This window comes from Canis aureus, chromosome 22, assembly GCF_053574225.1.
Source record: "Canis aureus isolate CA01 chromosome 22, VMU_Caureus_v.1.0, whole genome shotgun sequence".
Taxonomy (NCBI): domain Eukaryota; kingdom Metazoa; phylum Chordata; class Mammalia; order Carnivora; family Canidae; genus Canis; species Canis aureus.
This window is the reverse complement of record NC_135632.1, coordinates 27,300,001-27,319,766: the sequence shown is the minus strand read 5'-3', so window position 1 is coordinate 27,319,766 and position 19,766 is coordinate 27,300,001. Positions and strand designations below refer to the sequence as shown.

The window sequence follows — 19,766 nt, the reverse complement described above, 5'->3', positions numbered from 1 at the left end:
ACTACTATCTTCTTAACGGGTCTTTACATAGTAGGAGGAATGAGAAAGTTCCCTGGAGTCTTTTCTTATAAGGGCACTTATCCCATTCATGAGGGCTCCACCCTCACAACTTAATCACCTCATAAAGGCCTCACTGGAATACCATTACCTTGGGAATTAAGATTTTAACATATGAGTTTTGAAGGGACAAAAACTTTGATCTGTAACAGTATGTTTATTATAGTAATGTGTTCTCTACAGAATAGATTCATGTACAAAAAATGTGTGTATGTGAGTGTTTTTTGACACTCAGGACACCCAGGAGGCTCACTTTGTGATACGTTTTTACATTTAGAAGTGTAATGCCTCTAGCTTTCTTCTTTCTCAAGGTTGCTTTGGCTATTTGGGGTCTTTTGTGATTCCATACAAATTTTAGGATTGTATATTCTATTTCTATGAAAAATGCCATTGAACTTTTGATAGAAATTTAATTGAATCTGTAAATAGCTCTGAGTGGTATGGATATTTTAACATTAATTCTTCTAAGGCATGAGCAGAGTATCCATTTATTTATGCCTTATTCAGTTTCTTTCATCAATGTCACAATATTCATTATACTAATATTCCACCTCCTGGTTAAATTTATTCTTAGGCATTTTATTCTTTTTGATGCAACTCTTAGTGGAGCTGTTCTCTTAATTTTGCTTTCTGACAGTACATTGTTAGTTTATAGAAATACAGCAGATTTTTGTATATTGATTATGTATCTTGTAATTTTATTGAATTCATTTATTCTCAGTTTCTTTTCTGAAGTCTTTAAGGTTTTGTATAGATAATACTTCTGCAAATACAGTTTTATTTCTTCCTTTCTGATGTGAATGCGTTTTATTTCTTTTGCTCCCCTGACTGCTCTCACCAGGTTTTCTAGTACTAGGTCAAATAAAAAAGATGAGATTGGCTCTTTGTATATAGGGAACATTACCTCATTCATCATAATTGCTCACTGCAAAAATAACTCTGATGAACTGTCCAAGTAAGAATAGTTAGGTCCTTACAAGGGGGAAGAAAAAAAAGACAAGTTTTGGCAGTCTTGTTTTATTTCTGATCTTAGAAGAAAAGTTTTCAGCTTTCTACTATTTAGCATGATGTAAGCTGTGAATGTGTCATATACTGCCTTTATCATGTTGAGGTATATTCCTTCTGTACCCATTCTGTTGGCAGTTGTTAGCAAAACGGAATGTTGAATTTTGTCAAATGCTTTTTCTGCATCTATTGAGATTATCATATGATTTTTATCCTTCATTTTATTAAGTGATGTGTAATGTTGAATGACTTATGTATGTTGAACCATCCTTGCTTCCCTTGAACAAATCTCAATTGATCATGGTGTATGATTCTTTTAAGATACTGTTGAATTCATTTCTGTTCAGTTTGTGGACAGTCTTACATTAATCTTTATCAGGGATATTGGCCTATAATTATCCTCTCTTATAGCATCCTTATTCAGTTTTGGTGTCAGCATAATGCTGGCCTCATAAAATGGCTTTGGAAATACAGTTAACTCTTACACAGTGTGGAGATTACAAGCACTGGCACCTCATGCAGTTGAAAAATCCATGCTCCCCAAACACTTAACTACAAATAGCCTACTATTGACTACAAGCCTTACCAATAACATAGTCAACTAAGACATGTTTTGTATATTTTATGTATTAGATACTATATATATATATTTTTAGATACTATATTCTTACAATGAACTAAGAGAAAAGATTTTTTTTTTTAAGATTTTATTTATTCATGAGAGACACACAGAGAGAGAGAGAGAGGCAGAGACACAGGCAGACGGAGAAGCAGGTTCCCTGCAGGAAACCTGATGTGGGGCTCAATCCTGGAACTCCAGGATCACGCTCTGAGCCAAAGGCAGACGCTCAACCACTGAGCCACCCAGGCATCCTGAAAAGAAAATTTTATTAAGAAAATATTATTAAGAAATGCCATTAAGAGAATTGTAAGGAAGATAAAATACATGTATAGTACATGTATATTTATAAAAAAATCCACATATAAGTGGATCCACACCAGTTCAAACCTGTGTTGTTTAAGGGTCAACTGTATGCTCTCGTCTTCTATTTTTTGGAAGAGTTTGAAAAGGACTGGCATTAATTTTACTTTAAATGTTTAGTTGAATTCACCAGTTAAACCATCTGATCCCAGACTTTTGTTTCTTGGGAGGTTTTTGATTTCTCATTCAATCTCCTTACCAGTGATTGGTCTGTTCAAATATTCTATTTCATATGATTCACTCTTGGTAAGTTGTATATTTCCAGGAATCTCTTCTATTGTCAAATTTGTTGATGTATAATTGTTCATAGGAGTCTCTTATGATCTTTGTATTTCTGTTGTAATGGCTCCTCTTTCATTTCAAATTTAACTTTTTTGAGTCCTCTTGTTTTTGTATATCTAACTAAAGTTTTGTCTATTTTGTTTTTATTTTTTTGGAAAAAAAAAACAAACAGTTCTTGGGGCACCTGGGTGGCTCAGTCAGTTGGGCATCCAACTCCTGTTTGTGGCTCTGGTGGTAATCTCTTGAATGGTGGCATAGAGCCCTGCATTGGGTTCCATGCTCAGCGGGAATTCTGAGGGAGGTTTTCTCCCTCTGCCCCTCTCCCTATTCGCATGCACTTGTACACTGTCTCTTTCTGAATAAATATTTTGGTTTTTTAAAGACATTTTTATTTATTTATTTGAGACAGAGAGCAGGAGGGAGAGGGAAAGAGAATCTGAAACAGACTCCAGTCTGAGTGTGGAGCCTTATATGGGGCTCGATCTCAGGACCCTGAGATCATGTTCTAAGCCGGAATGGATGCTTAACTGACTGAGCCATCCAGGCACCCCTGAATAAATCTTTAAATTAAAAAAAAAAAAAGAAAAGAAAAAATAGCTTAGTTTTATTGGTATTTTCCCTTGTCATTTTAGTCACTATTTCATTCATTTTTGCTTTTTGTGGTTTTCTTTCTTCTAATTTTGTGCTTAGTTTGTTCTTTTTCTAGTTCCTTTAGGTGTACGATTAGGTTGTTTATCTGAGCTCTTTCCTTTTTCTTATTGTAAGCATTTATCACTATGCACTTCCCTCTGAGAATTGCTTTTGGGACGCCTGGGTGGCTCAGTGGAATACCTTTTGCTCGGGGCGTGATCTCAGAGTCCTGAGATTGAGTCCTGCATCAGGTTTCCTCCATGAAGCTTGCTTCTCCCTCTTCTTGTGTCTTTGCCTCTCTCTGTCTCTCTCTCTCTCATAAATAAATAAAAATCTTAAAAAAAAGAATTGCTTTTGCTGCATTTGATTAGAGATAAAATTTATCACCTTTTGACTTTTCTGTATATACCAACCTTTCTACCACAAGTTTTGTAATCAGATAAAAATGCTTGCAATTTTTAAAATGATAAACATGTTAAATATGGTGGGAATGGGTACTAGAAGAGTCCACTTTGGGAAAGGATCTGAGTTATTGTAAGCTGATGTGTAGGACTTAAAAAAAAGTTAAAAATGTTTTAAACCAGGAATGGCTTGAGGGCATCATCCTGCATATACAATTTACATAGAAAAAGCAAGAGGAGAATAAAGAAATATATACTTTACTATAAAGGGATGATTTTTTAAAAAAGATTATATTTGTTTATTTGAGAGAGAGAGAGATCTTGAGAGAGAGCACAAGCAGGAAGGAGAGGGAAAAGCAGACTCCCCATTGAGCAGGGAGCCCAATGCAGGACTTGATCCCAGGACCCTGAGATCATGACTGGAGCCAGAGGGCAGTTGCTTAACCACCCGAGCCACCCAGGTGCCCTTAAAGGGACAGTTCTATCAAAGATTTATCCCCTCTTCAAATTTTAATATTTAACTATTTGTACCTGTGTTCTCACTATAGAAGAACCCAGTAAGTATTCTGGTGTTTCCCAGAAGTTACTCAGCCCTTTGCCCACATCATTTGACAGCTTGTAGTGAATATATATAGAGAGAAGTAGCATGGAGAAGACAAGAGAAATGGTGGCATGATTGAGATAGAAAACAAATTGTCTGATTCCATTTACTGCCCGAGTCAATCATGAACAAACATACAAGCCATCTAAAGTATGGTTTTTGAAACTGCAAAGGCAATCAATCCAGTATTAGATAGGGAAATAAATTTAGTTATGGGAAGGAACATGTATTAAATGAAATACACAAAAAATCGAATAGAGCATAGCACACATTCCCTTTAATTAGGGTACAAACCATTTCAACTTCTGTTTCTGTTTCATTGGTATATTTATCCCTGTGGAAAATGGCTTGTAAATCTAAAAATTTATTTCTTATAATGAGTAGTGATTAAAAAAGATGTGAATGCCTCCTATCTGAGATACCTTCAACTCTAAGTTCAATAATTCTAGCTTTGGTACTCCTTTAACAAATTCAACAAAGTAAGGGGGGGTGCCAAAGGGGAAGAGAGATATATGGATACAAAAAGCATTCTAGAGGGAAAGTGCTAAAAGTCTGCTGGCAGGAAAACATTTTTAAGCCAACCCCACCGGACTCTTAAGGATCAGTTAAAAGAGGAGAATAATTAGGAAAAGATTGGAAACTGGTGACTATGTATAAGAAGTAGAAAAACACTGATCAAAGAACTCTGAGTAACTGTGTTAGAAAACAACATCATTCCCCAAAAAAGCCTACAATCTAAATCTGGCAATATGTATAAACACTCACTCACAGGGTACCTGGGTGACTCAGTGGTTGAGCGTCTGCCTTTGGCTCAGGTTGTGATCCTGGGGTCCTGGGATTGAGTCCTGCATCAGGCTCCCCTGGGGAGCCTGTGTCTCCCTCAACCTGTGTCTCTGCCTCTCTCTTTGTGTCTGCCTCTCTGTGTCTCTCATGAATAAATAAATAAATAAAATTTAAAAAATATCACAAAGCTGTAGGAATTTCAACAGTATGGTATTGGCATGAAAACAGACACATAGATTACTGGAACAGAATAGAGAGCCCAGAAATAAACCCACACATATATGGTCAATTAATTTTTGACAGAGGAGCCAAGATTGGACACTGGGCAGGGATAGTCTCTTGTATTGTGAGAAATTGGACCCCTATCTTATACCATACAGAAAAATCAACTTTAAAAATGGACAAAAGACTTGAATGTAATATCTGAAACCATAAATCTAGAAGCAAACAGGGATATGCTACTTGAAATTGGTCCTGGTAATTTTTTTTGAATTTGATAATGAAAGCAAAGGCAACAAAAGTAAAAATCAACAAGTAACTAAAAGGTAAACCATCAACAAAAATGAAAAGACAGTCTACCAAAGAATGGGAAATATTTGCAAATTATATATCATATAAGGAGTTAATATTCAACATACATAGTGAACCCTTACAAATCAATAGCAAAAGACACAACCAATTTGATTAAAAAGTAGGCAGAATAACTGATTAGGTATTTGTCTAAAGAAGACATACAAATGGCCAACAGCTACATTAAAAGGTACCCAACAGTCACTAGCCATTAGAGAAATGCAAATCAAAATCACAATGGAATTTCATCCTACACTTCTTAAAATGACTGTCATCAAAAAGACATATAACAAGTGTTGGAGCAAAGGGAACCCTTGCTCACTGTTGGTGGGAATGTATATTGGTATAGCCACTATGAAAATAGAGAAATTACAAATAGAACTTAGAAATAGAAAATTACAAATAGCACTACCTTAAGATCCAGCAATTTGACTTCTGGATATATATACAAAAGGAAGTGAAAATAGGGTATTGAAGTGATATCTGCACTTACATGTTCATTGATGTATTATTCACAATAGTCAAGATTTGGAAACAACTGTCTGCTAGTAGGTGAATGGATAAAGAAGATATGATTTATTCATGTATACAATGGCATATTATTCAGACATGAGAAAGAAGACATTCCAGCCCTTTGTGACTACATATGTGGACCTTGAGTGCATTATAAGTAAAATAAGGCAGACAGAGATAGACAAATACTGCCTAGTATCACTTAACCTGTAGAGTTTGTAAAATAAGGGGAAAAAAAGTCAAACTCAGAAACAGAGTGTCAAAAGAAGTCGTCATCAGCTAGGGAGTGGGATGAAAATAAGGATAGGTTGCTAAAAAGGTACAGACTTTCAGCTATAAGATTTATAAGATCTAATGTGTAAGATGATGGCTATACTTGGTATCACTGTATTATAGAAGTGAAATTTACCAAGAAATTAGAAATTTAATGTTCTCACTTAAAAAAATATATAGAGTGATGGATTTGGTTATTTTGATTGATCTGGTTAATAAATTTATCAATCCTTTCACAATGTGTACATCAGATCATGATGTACACTTTGAATATCTTATAGCTTTATTACGTTATATTGAGGTCAATTATACCTAAATACAGCTGAACAAAATTTAAAAATACAAAAAAGAAACAACAAAAAAATTCCTACTCCTCTAATGTAGAGATCTACTGATCTAACATTTTAAAAATATAACCTATTTTTTAAAAATTTACTTAAACTTAGGAGAGGAAATAACAAAACTGAAATGAAGCTTAAATAAGTGAACCTCAGATAAATATTTTTTCAAAATCATAAATACTTGTTTCTAAGAGACTTCTAATATTAAAGACGACTATGGGAATCTTTAAATACTTTGATAATAAGGAAATAGGGAAAGGCTCACCAAAAAGCAGAATATCTCTTTATTTTAAAATCATTCCTTGAGGTGAAATTCATATGACATCAAATTGAGGAAACAGCATTAGCACACTCCAATGGTGCACGACCTCCACTTCTCTGTAGTCCCACGTGTTTCCATCACTCCAAAGTAAAATACCCTTTTAACTGTTTCTCCTCCTTCTGCCCTCCCCCAACCTCTGTCAACCTTCAATCTGGCTCTATGACTTTATTATGAATATTTCATATAAATGAAATCATATGATGTGTGACCTTTAAGTGTGACTGTTTTCACTTGGTGTAATGTTTTCAAGGTTCATCATTTCAAGGTTCATCAAGTGTATGAGTACTTCGTTACTTTCCATAGCCAAATAATACTCCATCATATATACGAATACTTGGTTTGCTTTCACCTTTTGGTATTGTGAATAGTGCTTCTATGAGTTTTTATGTACATATCTTTATTTGAGTACCTGTTTTCAGTTTCTTTAGATGTGTACTAGGCAGGGATCCCTGGGTGGCGCAGCGGTTTAGCGCCTGCCTTTGGCCCAGGGCGCGATCCTAGAGACCTGGGATCGAATCCCACATCGGGCTCCTGGTACATGGAGCCTGCTTCTCCCTCTGCCTATGTCTCTGCCTGCCTCTCTCTCTCTCTCTGTGTGACTATCATAAATAAATAAAAATTAAAAAAAAAATGCTGTGTCATATCATAATTCTTTTAAATTTTTGAGGGACCAGTAAATTGTTTACAACAGCCTCAGCAGTTGGTATTCCCACAAGCAATGTATGTGGTTGTTTTTTGTTTTGTTTTGTTTTGTTTTTTTACATCTTGCCAACATATCCAGTATTTCTTATTTTCCCCTTTTTTTTGATCATTATATCTTGTCTTATGGTCATTATGAATGCCTTTGAACCAAGTAACATCATAGAGAAATGATTATATCCGGTATTTCTTATTTAGAAATTATACATCAATTTGAAGTATCACTTCTGTTTTCCTTCCTGCATTAACTGACACATGGACATTATTTTCCAGAACAAAAGATTTATTACTTCAATTTCTCAAAATCATACTATATTTTATTTCAGATTTCTGCTATGCTGTGTGTGTGTATGTCCTATATTTTTTTACCACAGTTTTACCTTTTTTTTTTTTTTTTTTGCTTAATTCTCATAGGAGAACTGTCTCTATTATTATGGGTCACACACTACATTTATACTTCCAGGTTCCTAATCATAAAATATTTTTTTTGTATGTTTATCTGCTTTCTTTTTGAAGAAATATCTTACTTATCCTGGACTTTCTATTTTAATATGAACCAGTGAACCAGAGCTTCCTTGGTCTTTTGCTGAAGTGTCATTCTCAGATTTCTTTCATTATATTACTGGATTAGTTCTGGTATTGCTTGGATCTCATTGTTATCTTTTTTCGTAGTTTCCTTTAAATAAATTTTCAGAAGGTTAAATGGTGAAAGTTATATTTTCTGAGTTGTTCATCTTAGAATTTTTTTTTTTTTTAAAGAAAATGTTCTTTTTCTTACAGTTGGTTGATCTGGGTATATATATATATATTTATTTTTTGGGGGGGGTATATATTTCTAGATTTAAGATAATGTTTCTCAAAACTTTGAAGATTTTGCTCAATTTTTTTCTACTGTCCTTATTCCTAATGAGAAATTTGAAGCCAGTCTCACTTACTGAAAATTCTAGGTGATATCACAGTGAAAACAAAATAGAAATTCTTAATTTCATTAAGTTTGAGTTTTAAGCTAGAGAAGTCCAAAGAAGCAAGATAAATAAATACATTAAGTATAGAGTAGGTTAGATTGTGCTGTGAAGGCAAATAAAGCAGGGTGTGGAGGGTAGAGAGATCAGTGAATAGGGAGAGGGATGGAAATTTTAAATAGGATGGTCAGGGAAAGCCTCTCAGAAAAGGTAACATTAAAATGCTACATTAAAAAAATATATAAAATGCTACATTAAGATCAGAAGCAAAGCCCTTGACTCCTTTCTCATACTAGCCTTAGGCAGCTCATGGTTCAAATGTACTTATCAGAAAGTGATAAATTGCTTCATGTCCTAGGTTGTTTGAACCAACCATGAATGGAAAAATCTATGAATGCTAATGGTCTGTTGACTATATTTGACTTGACTTATATTTCTCCTAGTCACTGCAGCCTAGGAGTGTAGTCGATGAATATGGGATACAGTAATAGCATTAGTGTTTTAGTGTTTTCCTTATGGTATAGTGTGACTTTTGTGATCACTATTCGTGTGTTTCTCAGTCGCATAATATTGTTATTCCTACCCATTTTTTTTTTCAAGTTCCAAGCTTTCTAGCAATGAAACTACCCCTCTGACTGTGGGTATTGAACATGGTGTCTTTTGACATGATTTAAGCATTTTCTTTGCTGTGTTCAGTTAGTGGTGAGCTTTATTTAGTAAGGATAACAGGTGTGACAGGAGCAGTTATAAAATTAAAAAAAACTGATCAACCTTGTGCTTAGGATTCCCCATAGCACCTAGGTGCTACAGGCCCTATATTTCCCTAAAACCTGGCACAGGTTTCTTGGTCACTGAGCTGGAAAACATTTTGAGTAATATCACCTATCTATTCCTAAGTCCGCTTGTGCACTTAGGACACATTTACTGAGAGGATATTTGGTATATTGTCAATTTTCTTAGTACTGTCTCTTTGGGAGCACCTATTGTGGATATAATAGAAATAAGATGACTTGTGCTTCTTGAAACTTTATTTTGATTTTGTCTAAAATGCAGGTTCTAACTTATTGTATTACCTTTTAGGCAAGAATAAAAGTTCTCTCATTTTCTTTTGATGTACCCATGTCACATCATTGTCTAATATGTGAAATACATCTATTAGTTTGTGGTGAGAGTACTTCATGGGCTGACCCTGAGAAGAGTCTAAAGGGAATTCTTTTCACAGGTGAATAGTTTATGTGTCATTGACCATTTCTTCATCATATTCTTACCTGATTCCCTCTTATATAACTTTATCATTTAACATCATTTAATGTGTTTCTTCCCTGGACGTCATATTCATTTGACCAGTGGGTGGCCATTTTGTTATCTGGGACTTGGTTTCCATATTTAGGTTACTGACATAAACCATTTGCAATGACTTTCCCTTGATAAGCACAAACCTTTATGCAAAAATCTTAGTGCAGAAATCCCAACTATATCATTCTGACACACTTGTGTTCCTTTGCAAGCTAATATTGATGTCCATCCTCAAACCTCTAATTTCATCCTAATAGTTTTTCTAAGTTAAATAAGATGAACCATTATATCTGTGTGGTTTTATGCTACTGGTATATTTTGAGTAACACATAAGGATGGTTCTTAAATACTACTCATTAAATTAAAAAACTAAGTGGAGAAGATGTTTGGGAATGTAAGGAGAGGGTCAAAGGGTAATTCTCTGTTAATAGACTCTAAAATGTCATCAGCTTTGAAAGTAGAACCAATCTGAATTTGTCTATTCATTTGATCAACAGATATTTATTAACTGTTTATTCTGTGGCAGGTAGTCAGCTAACTCTTAAATAAATATGCCATTTTAAGATGTTTCTTTTTAAATTGGATGCTGTAAGGAAAATCAGTGTTTTCTCCCAAAACTTGTGAATTTTTGTAGGATTTTCATATATATGCACTGTATATAACTCTACCTTTCAATCATGGGGAAATGGCTAACTCTAGATAAAAATGAAGTGTGGAAAATAAAGAATCTGTTTCATATTCTCTTTTACTCACTTTACAAAGTTTTAATGGACAGTAAAATTGATCAATTGTTTCATCTCCTCTTACTTGCGGTTCTACTAGTCTTTTGTGGTACCTAGTAGGCCTGAAAGAAGGATCATGAATTGGAAGGGGGAAGTTATATGAACACATAGTCAGACAAATAGACAATGGATCCTTTATAATTGATGGGTGATTATATTTCTACTTTATATAGAAATGTGAAGTTTTTACTTTAGGTTATTCCCATTTACAAATACTTTGTAGTGTGTGAACAGCTAACTCATTTAAAGAGGATTTTAAAGACATCTTTAATTTGTAATTATTTGACCATTATGAAACTAACATTTACCGTTGAGACAGAATAAAGTTTTAGCTATTAGAAATATGTGTTCAAAATTTTATAAATGACATGAACTAATTTTACCTCAACTTGAGAGTTACTTAATTTTTTCAGTGTGTAGTGAAATATTGGCTGGATATTTTGAAAGCCTAAATTACTTGGAATGTATTTGAAACCTCTCTTCTTATGTACTTCTGTTCAAAATGTTACTTATTTTTGGATCATTTATAGTATAAGCTTAAAGTTTGGAGTTTAACACTTTCAGTCTTACAAAGACTTATAAATATATTTTAGTTCTATTGGAACTAAATAATTTTATCCACATAATTGTCATTCAGGTGTAGCTGTCTGGAATAAAATTTCTTGAATAGGTAGCCATTTTCCACATGAGATAACCATTTAAAAGTGTTTTTCATCTGATAGCATATATTTTAATTTTTATAAATAGCACAGAGCAGTTGAAGTATTTCTGTAGCTAAGGGAGATTATCAGCTCAAGTTCAAAAGTATGTTGTTTGATATTATTAGACAGGATATTTTATAATTTTTAAAAAATACTTTCATTGTTACTTTTATAAAATATATGTGCTTTTGATATCTTATATGTTAATCTAATTTCCTATTGTTGTTACCGATTAAAAGTGAACTGTGTACCAGTGGGGTTCTAAAACCTTGACATTATTTTAATCTGATAACAAATGGGTTTAAGTTCATGTTCTTTCAGTTGTTGGCAACAAATCTAAACCTGTATATTTTGGATTTATGAGGATAAGTCCTGCTTTGGCAATCTTGTAGATCCTCCAGAGAATAGTTAAACAGTGATTAATCATTGTTTCTTCACTGAGTGTGCAGAAAAGAATGGAAAAGCTGCATTTCACACTTCTGAAGCAATTAATCCCCATGATCTTAGCCAGGTTTGTCTTGTAGATAAGTCGGGATACAAAACGGTACCTAATTTATCAATGTATGCATGCCATAAAGTATAAAACACACAATTTATTTCATATCATTTATAGTCAAATGTAAAAAAAGAGTGACTTTGCCATATCCAAGAGTGTTTCCTACATTACCTTCATATAAACTAAGTACCAGAGATTACAATGGGATTCCTGTTTATTGTGCACATCTGGTGCAGTCACTATGCATTTTCTCATTCACTTGCTGGCATTTTTAGTGATTGTGGCATAAATCACCTTGCTAATCAGAAACATAAGTGACGGGAAGTCATCTCCTTTTTTTGAACAATGGGAAAAAACATATGGCTTCTCAGACAGGACTTGGCTGTTATACTATTTATGTGGCATTATATTCTGTATTTAGAATTTCATATTAATTGCAGTGGTTTGATTGAAAGCATTGAATACCCAAGGTTTATGGTCAAAGTATTTGTTTTGTACCATTTTCATAACAAACAGAAGAAGGTAAAATTAAATGCCTTGTATTAAATTTTTTCTTAATAAAAACTTTGGGAAGAGTTTTTAAGATTAAGATGAATTAAAGTATATATATTTTAAAACGTGTGGATGTTTCTATAGGTGCGTAGATTTGCTAATTACAAGTTGTAAGTTAGTTTTTAATTATTCCTATTTCAAAACACTGCATGGATTAGAGTAAAAATTACTGTCCTGTAAGTGCTAAATTGTAATTGATAGTAGTTTGCTTTTCCAGTAGTAGTATTTCAAGATAAGTTGCATTTTTAATGAATTATTGGTAATTAGTTGGAACCACTTCTGCATCTACCACAACTAGAAGTAAAAGATGAAGTAAAGCTTTGTAAAATGTGAGAAATTTATAAGTGCAGACTTCAGAGACCTTGGTGATTTTGCTATTTGTTACAGAATGTTTGCTGTAGATGTTAAGGTATTTTTCTTTGTCCTCAATAGTCACTTAATTCTCAAAAGGTGAATATAATGGCCTTTCATCCTTACTTGGCTTTATAATACTTCATAACACACCACTTTCCATTTCCTTACTGTTAGGTAGCAAGGAAAGATTTATTTTGAATGTGCAAATTTCAAATGAAAATTTATTTGTGGGACACCTGGGTGGCTCAGTGGTTAAGCATCTGCCTTTTCAGGGCCTGATCCTGGAGTCCCGGGATCGAGTCCCACATTGGGCTCCCTGTGTGGAGTCTGCTTCTCCCTCTGCCTGTGTCTCTGCCTCTCTCTCTCTGTCTCTGTGTCTCTCATGAATAAATAAATAAAATCTTTAAAAAAATTTTTATTTGTTCAGAGAACCTTACGTCTTTTACAGTTTTCTATATTACATGTGACAATAAATTAGTGAGTCGAATTTTTTAACAAATATATCAGAGCCTATTTATTCAAATGTGTGTTATTCCCTTTGAAGTAGTCCCCTTGGGAAGATGTATACATAATCCATTAATCAAAGTATTTTAGGAATGCCTCTTTTTGAATTTTCTTCAGTGGAATTGATGTATAGCTGCCCCAAATGGATACTTTGCAGGGAGATACGATTCATTTTGTGTATATATGTTCTAGTATTTTTGTTTAAAAAAAATCAATCAATCATAATAGCTTGTACTGCAGCCTGTATATATCTTGTAGATAATTGGACACTCTGAATAGAAATAGAGTTTTGAAAAACTGCCTGAATTTTAAATAAATGGTCATACTTACCCATTTTGTTTTAGACATCTTTTATGATACTGTCTCAAGGACCACCTGCAGTAAGAGTTCACAAATTGAGTAAATGCAACATAAGGAGAGACTTTTTTTTTTCTCTTGTCCTTGCATGTTTCAAAAATGCCACCCTGAAGATTCTCTTAAGGTAAAGTGTGCTATTTAAAAAATATATTCTTAAAATTAAATTGAGACTTTTTAGATTAAAATTATCAGGTACTTAAAAATTACCTGAAATCTACAGCATACTGCCTCAATCTCTGTCCATTTTCATATCCTCCCTGCCTTTAAAAGCTCTTCCTCCTCATCCACCTGGGCCTTTTTTTTTTTTTTTCCCCCAAGGTTGAGATGTGTTTGTTGTAGAGAACAATTTTAAAATCATACAGTTTTAAACACATATAGGTTTCCTTTTTCTTCACCAAAATATAAAAATTCTAGGAGGATAGGTTGTTAAAAATCTAAGAAATACGCAATTTATGAGATGAGTAAAAGTATCAAAATAAATGAGAAAAAATAAAGAGTTCTATTTTAAGTGAATAAACACTTTGGAATTTGTTAGTAGTGGAGCTTTGAGGAAAATTTTCTCATATAAGTTGCTTGATGGGAAAAATATATTAACCTAAAGCATTTGCTTATTCATCGTGTTTATAAAGCCAGGAATTTAATTTTTAAATGTATATCTTTTTTTTAATAGAATTGAACTACCAGTAACGTTGATATTTATTGCACATTTTGCTTAAAATTTACTTTTATTTTCAGAGAATTTGAATTAGTCCCTTTTTCCTCTAGTCCATTCTTTGTCTCATTTATATTCATACTTTGTTGGGACATACTACCCTCTAAATTAGATTCTGAATTGAGTGTGGAATTTGCAAGAAAAACTATTGTTCTTTCCTATGTTCTCAAGGCATAAGAAGGAATCCTCCTATTGTAGGGATAAATTTACTGGTAATTCCTAACCCGGAGGATTTTTACTTACCCTCCTTCTCTCTAGCCATCCCTTTCTTACCTTGATGTTTATCTGGAAATGCCCTTTGGAATGTTGATAGAGGCAGAATGCCTTCCACTGCTGGAAGTGCTATAGGTAGGTGGTAATACACTTTTGGCATAATCACACTAAAATTCAGATAAAAATGTTAATTTGTGAACTATTTCCCAAAAGGGAGGCTTTTATTTCTGAGTGGGAACGCTGCTTTGAGTGGCACTTATAATTCAGAAATTTTAATGTAAAATTTTTAATGGAGTATATTAAATATGAGAAACATGGAGCAAGAAAGGATATTCCATGTTTAAATAGTTCTGCTTGTTATTTGTTTGTTTCAGTGCTTAAGATTCTTTCTGAGTAGAATATTCCCAATGCAGCCCTCAATTGTGTCTACTATAGGGGTTCAGCCATATCTGAGATGTGGCGACCAGAAAGAATGGTTGGTCTGCTTATGGTCTTTGTAGGAAAAGAAGTGAAAAAAAAATTTTTTTGAAGGGAAGTTAAAGAATAAAAAGCCAGACTGTGTGATACAGTATTAGTTGTTAGAGAGGCAGCATTTCTGAATTTAACCTTGAGTCTGTTTTGTTTTCCTGGTCAAGATCTCTTAGGCCTTGTATCAGAGACCTGTGGAGACAGAAAAGTGGGTGGGCTGTAAGAAAAAGAATAATTAGAACAGGAGGATAAGGAGAAATACTGTAAGATGCTTGGGGACAAGCAACATTGCTTTTGTATACTCTCTAAGCTCAGAGATCAATAGAAAGGCATTCTTTCTCCTCCATTGCCACAATCTGCAGAGTAATTGGTATTTTACAGACTGCGTTGTGTTAGCAGTGCTAGAAAGGTGTAGAGCACCATGGATAACAGCAGTATTGCTTGACAGAGCAGTAATTAGAGCAGAGGGGATGCAGGGCTCTGGTAGAGTGCAGAAGAAGCTGCAGTAGTCTCTGTCTCTGTCAGTGGCAGTGGCGACTGATAATCAATAGTACAGAGCAGAGGCAATACCTGGATGGGGGGAACAGATGAGGCCCACCCAAACTTAGTTTGGAGGGAATGGAGCCAGCTGACTTCAGATACCGCATAGAGGGGTGAGATGATAGATATGCCATGGTAGGTGACTGCTAGCTGATTGGTCTTGCTCATGAATACATATGAGATACTTCAGGATGACTCCTTGAAATATTCTGTGGGACAGCTTATAGGGGTCTGGTACCCTGTACTCTGGGTTGTAGTAGAGTTCTCTAGAGAAACAGATCCGATAGGAGATACACATATAAAACAGATACTGGCTCATGTAGTTGTAGAAACTAAGTCCCACAATATGCCCTCTGCAAATTGAAGAATCAGGGAAGCTTGTGCAATTCATTCTGAGTCCGAAGCCCTGAAAGTTGGGGTGACAAAGGGAGATCATCAAATCCTGGTCTGAGTCTAGATATCAGAAGCTGAGACAGTACATTTGCCCTTCTTCCACTTTTTTGTTTTATTCAGGCCTTCACCGTATTGAATGATGCCCACCCATCTTGGTGAGGGTATCTTCTTTACTCAGTCTGATTCAAATGCTAATCTCTTGGAGACACTCTCCCAGACACCCCAGAAATAAAATTATACCAGCCATCTTAGTATCCATTAGCCCCCATCAAGTTCACATATAATATTAACCATCACAGAGATAAAAATAAAAGTGAGAACCAGCAAGTATAAGTTACATTTATTTTGTAAAATAATTCACAAATTTATGGAAGTACTAAGGCTGCCTTGCTTTTCTTTCTTTTTTTGCTTTCTTGCTTCTCCTTTCCACATTACTTTTTGCTTAGTTACCAGTGGTGGCAAAAAGTATTCTAGATGTTGGAGCAACCAAGTTTTAAAGTATGATTGTTTTCCATAGGAACTTGGAGTTTACAGGACAGAGAATGGCAGTTAAATTAACATCCAGTTTGGGATGGACAGGGAAAATTTTTGCCTATTAGAGATGCTTTGTGTTGGGCAGGAATGGACTTCCTGTAGCATTTTTCTCTGACTAGGGTGAGTATGGCCTTGGCTTGAACACTGCTGGAAATCCTGAAGGTATGACAGCTGGAAATTATCAGTGAGTTGCACTCCTCACAGCAGTTTCTCTCTGAGTGGTGCACCCCCACTGTCAGCAAATTGACTGTAGAGTCAGAAAAGGTGACTGAGATTGAGCAAGTGTTGGAACGATTTCAGGAAAGATAACAGCTGATAGATGCAGAACAAAAAAGGAAAATATATTGGTAAGACATTAGTTGAGATAGTTGTAGCTCATACAATCTAGGATTGATTGGGAAGGAAGCGAAACTAGAAGGGAGAATAAGGGATTGAAGTTAAATGAAGTCCAAGAACTAGATATTTCAGTGAGTTTGAAAGCACTTGTACTGAGTGAGGGAGTTAGGGAATTGTGATGATAAAGTGGTATATTAGTTTAAGATTAATAACCAAACTCCAAGAAATTCTGATACTTTGATATCCTATCATGTGAATTGTGAATAAAATTTAATAGCAGAAAATGACAATTATATGTATACATTGTAGAATCACAACCACAAATACCATCAAAAAGTGTAAAGATATTATAATTTAATTTTAGTAGTGTAACTTTCCTCCAAAGTAAAGTTTCTGAGCCACTCGTATATCAAGTTTCTTGATTGAATAAGTCTATTCATTTATCAGGGAACATAGTTTTGGAGTTTTCCCCGCTAAGAACTTTTAAATGGGTTAGTTTTTCAATTTCTCTTATAGCTTAAGAATATATTTCAGTATTTTTTTTTCTCAAAAGAGAAGCAAATGAGTTCTCCTAAAGAGTTTGTGTCTTTATACTTGATAGAAAAATTAGAGAAGTGAAAAAACATTCAAAGCATGTATTGCCAAACATTTCTTGAACTGAAAGTAATAAAGGTAAGATAACAGTATTAAATACATAAAAACTTTTCAGTAGCTCTCCTTTTGTTGGAGGAAACTGGGAGTTGCAACAAAGAATTCAGATAATTAAAATAGTAAAATTGATTTTTAGAAGGTTGGACGAAATGATATATAAATCAAGCATACAAAAATGTAATTGCAGATTCTAGGTAGATATTCACTGTAAAATTCTTTCAACTTTTCTGTGTATTTGAAAATATTTATAATGCTGAAAAAATAATATAGCATTTGCAAATTTGAAATGCATAAAAAAATGGTAGTCTAATGGATAGTTGGAGGAGTCTATGATAAAACAAGTGTAATAAAATGTCCATTATAGGAGCTAGTTGGTGGGTAAAGAATGTTCACTTTGGGATCCCTGGGTGGCTCAGCGGTTTAGCACCGCCTTCAGCCCAGGGCATGATTCTGGAGACCCGGGATCGAGTCCCACGTCGGGCTCCCTGCATAGAGCCTGCTTCTCCCTCTGCCTGTGTCTCTGCCTCTCTCTCTCTCTCTCTGTGTCTCTCATGAATAAATAAAGTCTTAAAAAAAAAAAGAATGTTCACTCTAACATTTTTGCAGCTTTTCTGAATGTTCGAAATTTATCAGAATAAAGTGTGTCATAAACACAACAATGTTTGTTATTAGAGATCTGAGTACTAGTTGTGTCACCTTAAACAAGATAGTTAAACTCTGCACTAGTTTCCTCTCTGTAAAATGGGCATAACATATACTTTGTAGATTGTTTTGGGAATTAGAAAAATAATCTGTAAAGCAACTGCAAATGATAGGCATTCAAAAATGTCTCTGATAATACTGAAACTGTAACAAATTTAGGGATTATACTTTGTTTTTTGCTTAATATAGTTAGAATTTCTAGATATATGAGCCAGTTGTTGGAACAAGGATGGGGTGACTTCAAAGTGTGATTTCTTATTATCAAGACTGCTTAATTTCACGCAATATCTGCTCTATGCTCAGAGCCTGTGTTTTTATCTCCATCTCTAAGTTAATCAGAACTTGACCCCTTACTGATGGGAATGTACAATCATCCTTCACAAAGGGTGGGATCTCTGACATTTTAGTAACTACCAAGGAAAACTTTATTGTCTGTAAAAGTATTTTCTTTTTGGGCAGCTGGGTGGCTCAGTTGTTTAAACTGCTGACTCTGGATTTCAGCTCAGGTCATGATCTCAGAGTTGTGAGATTGAGTCTCAGGCTCAGCGTGGAGTCTGCTTGTCCCTCTCCCTTTGCTCCTTCCGCTGCTCATGCTTTCTCTCTCACACACTCTCTAAAATAAACAAACAAACAAAAATCTTAAAAAAAATAAAAATATTTTTATTTTGTGAAAAGTGCATAAATTCTCTGGAGTGGAGTTACTGTATTCCTGTCTTCATTGGTAGTTCTACCTGAATACCGTATGTCAGTGTGGGGGTTTTTGAGTCAATGATTTTTTTGAGAATATACAGTAAATATAAATCATATTTACTGCTAAATATGTGGTTATGGATTATACTTATAAATATGTAAATATTTACTGCATAATATTCAGTAGTAGTTTATGACTTTATTTTCTTATAAAAGTCATTCTTTGGTTTGTTTTTAGGAAGTAAACTTAGATTTCTGGTTTATTTGAACTTCAGCTTTAAGTGCATTTCTGAAGTACAATCCTCTTGTTTATTTGTTCTGTTTCAATATGCAGGGTGGATAAAAATTACTGAACTTTTTATATTTATGTAAATTTACTTAAAATTAAATTCAAATTTACTACCATATGCCTCAAGGGCTAAACATAATATAGACTATTATAATCATTTATATAAATTAGTTTTAAAAACCAGTTCAATATGTTGAATCAATATGTCATGAATTTCATATCCGTATAGTTGTCATCCTAGTAAATTCCATGGCATGTACTTTTACAGCATACAGATTTTAAATAAAATTGAATAGACTTTTCTAGCCTGCATTATGGAGGAACTTCTGTTATCTTCCAGTTGAATGATTTAATATCTGAAAAGAACCTGGCTACTTAAATATCAATCAGCCAGGTTTTGTATATCCATCAAATCCTATAGGACAGAGTTTTATTTCTTGGTAATATTTACTGATTGGCCTTTATTTGCTAATCTTTGCATGATATAGAAAAATATGAAAATAAATACTCATTTCAAAGGACTGTTGAGGGAGTGTCCTTGTTTTTATTTTTCTGTAGATATTTGCCAGTTTGTGGCTACAAATCTTTGTGAAACTTTAGGGGAATGACAAGGCATCCGTGACCACACATACTTTTATGTATTAGTGTATTTTGTCAGTTAGTGAAGACTGAAAGTACATTTACTTATTTATGTCTGTGAGTGTAGAGCAGATCTGTGATATTTTTTGAAATTGAAAGAATATCCTCAGATGCAGATAGAGATCATCAGTATTCT

At 34.1% G+C, this 19,766-nt stretch overlaps 1 protein-coding gene and 1 long non-coding RNA gene across 16 annotated transcripts in view; one reads left to right on the top strand and one right to left on the bottom strand.

Moving 5' to 3' along the window:
- Positions 1-19,766, top strand: part of TBC1D5 (TBC1 domain family member 5) — a 544,964-nt gene that overhangs the window by 138,535 nt on the left and 386,663 nt on the right. The window lies entirely within an intron of this gene.
- Positions 15,990-19,766, bottom strand: part of LOC144293950 (uncharacterized) — a 248,271-nt gene continuing 244,494 nt past the window's right edge. The window contains exon 4 of the long non-coding RNA XR_013361300.1: positions 15,990-16,635. This is a non-coding gene — a long non-coding RNA (uncharacterized LOC144293950). The remainder of the gene's footprint in view (positions 16,636-19,766) is intronic.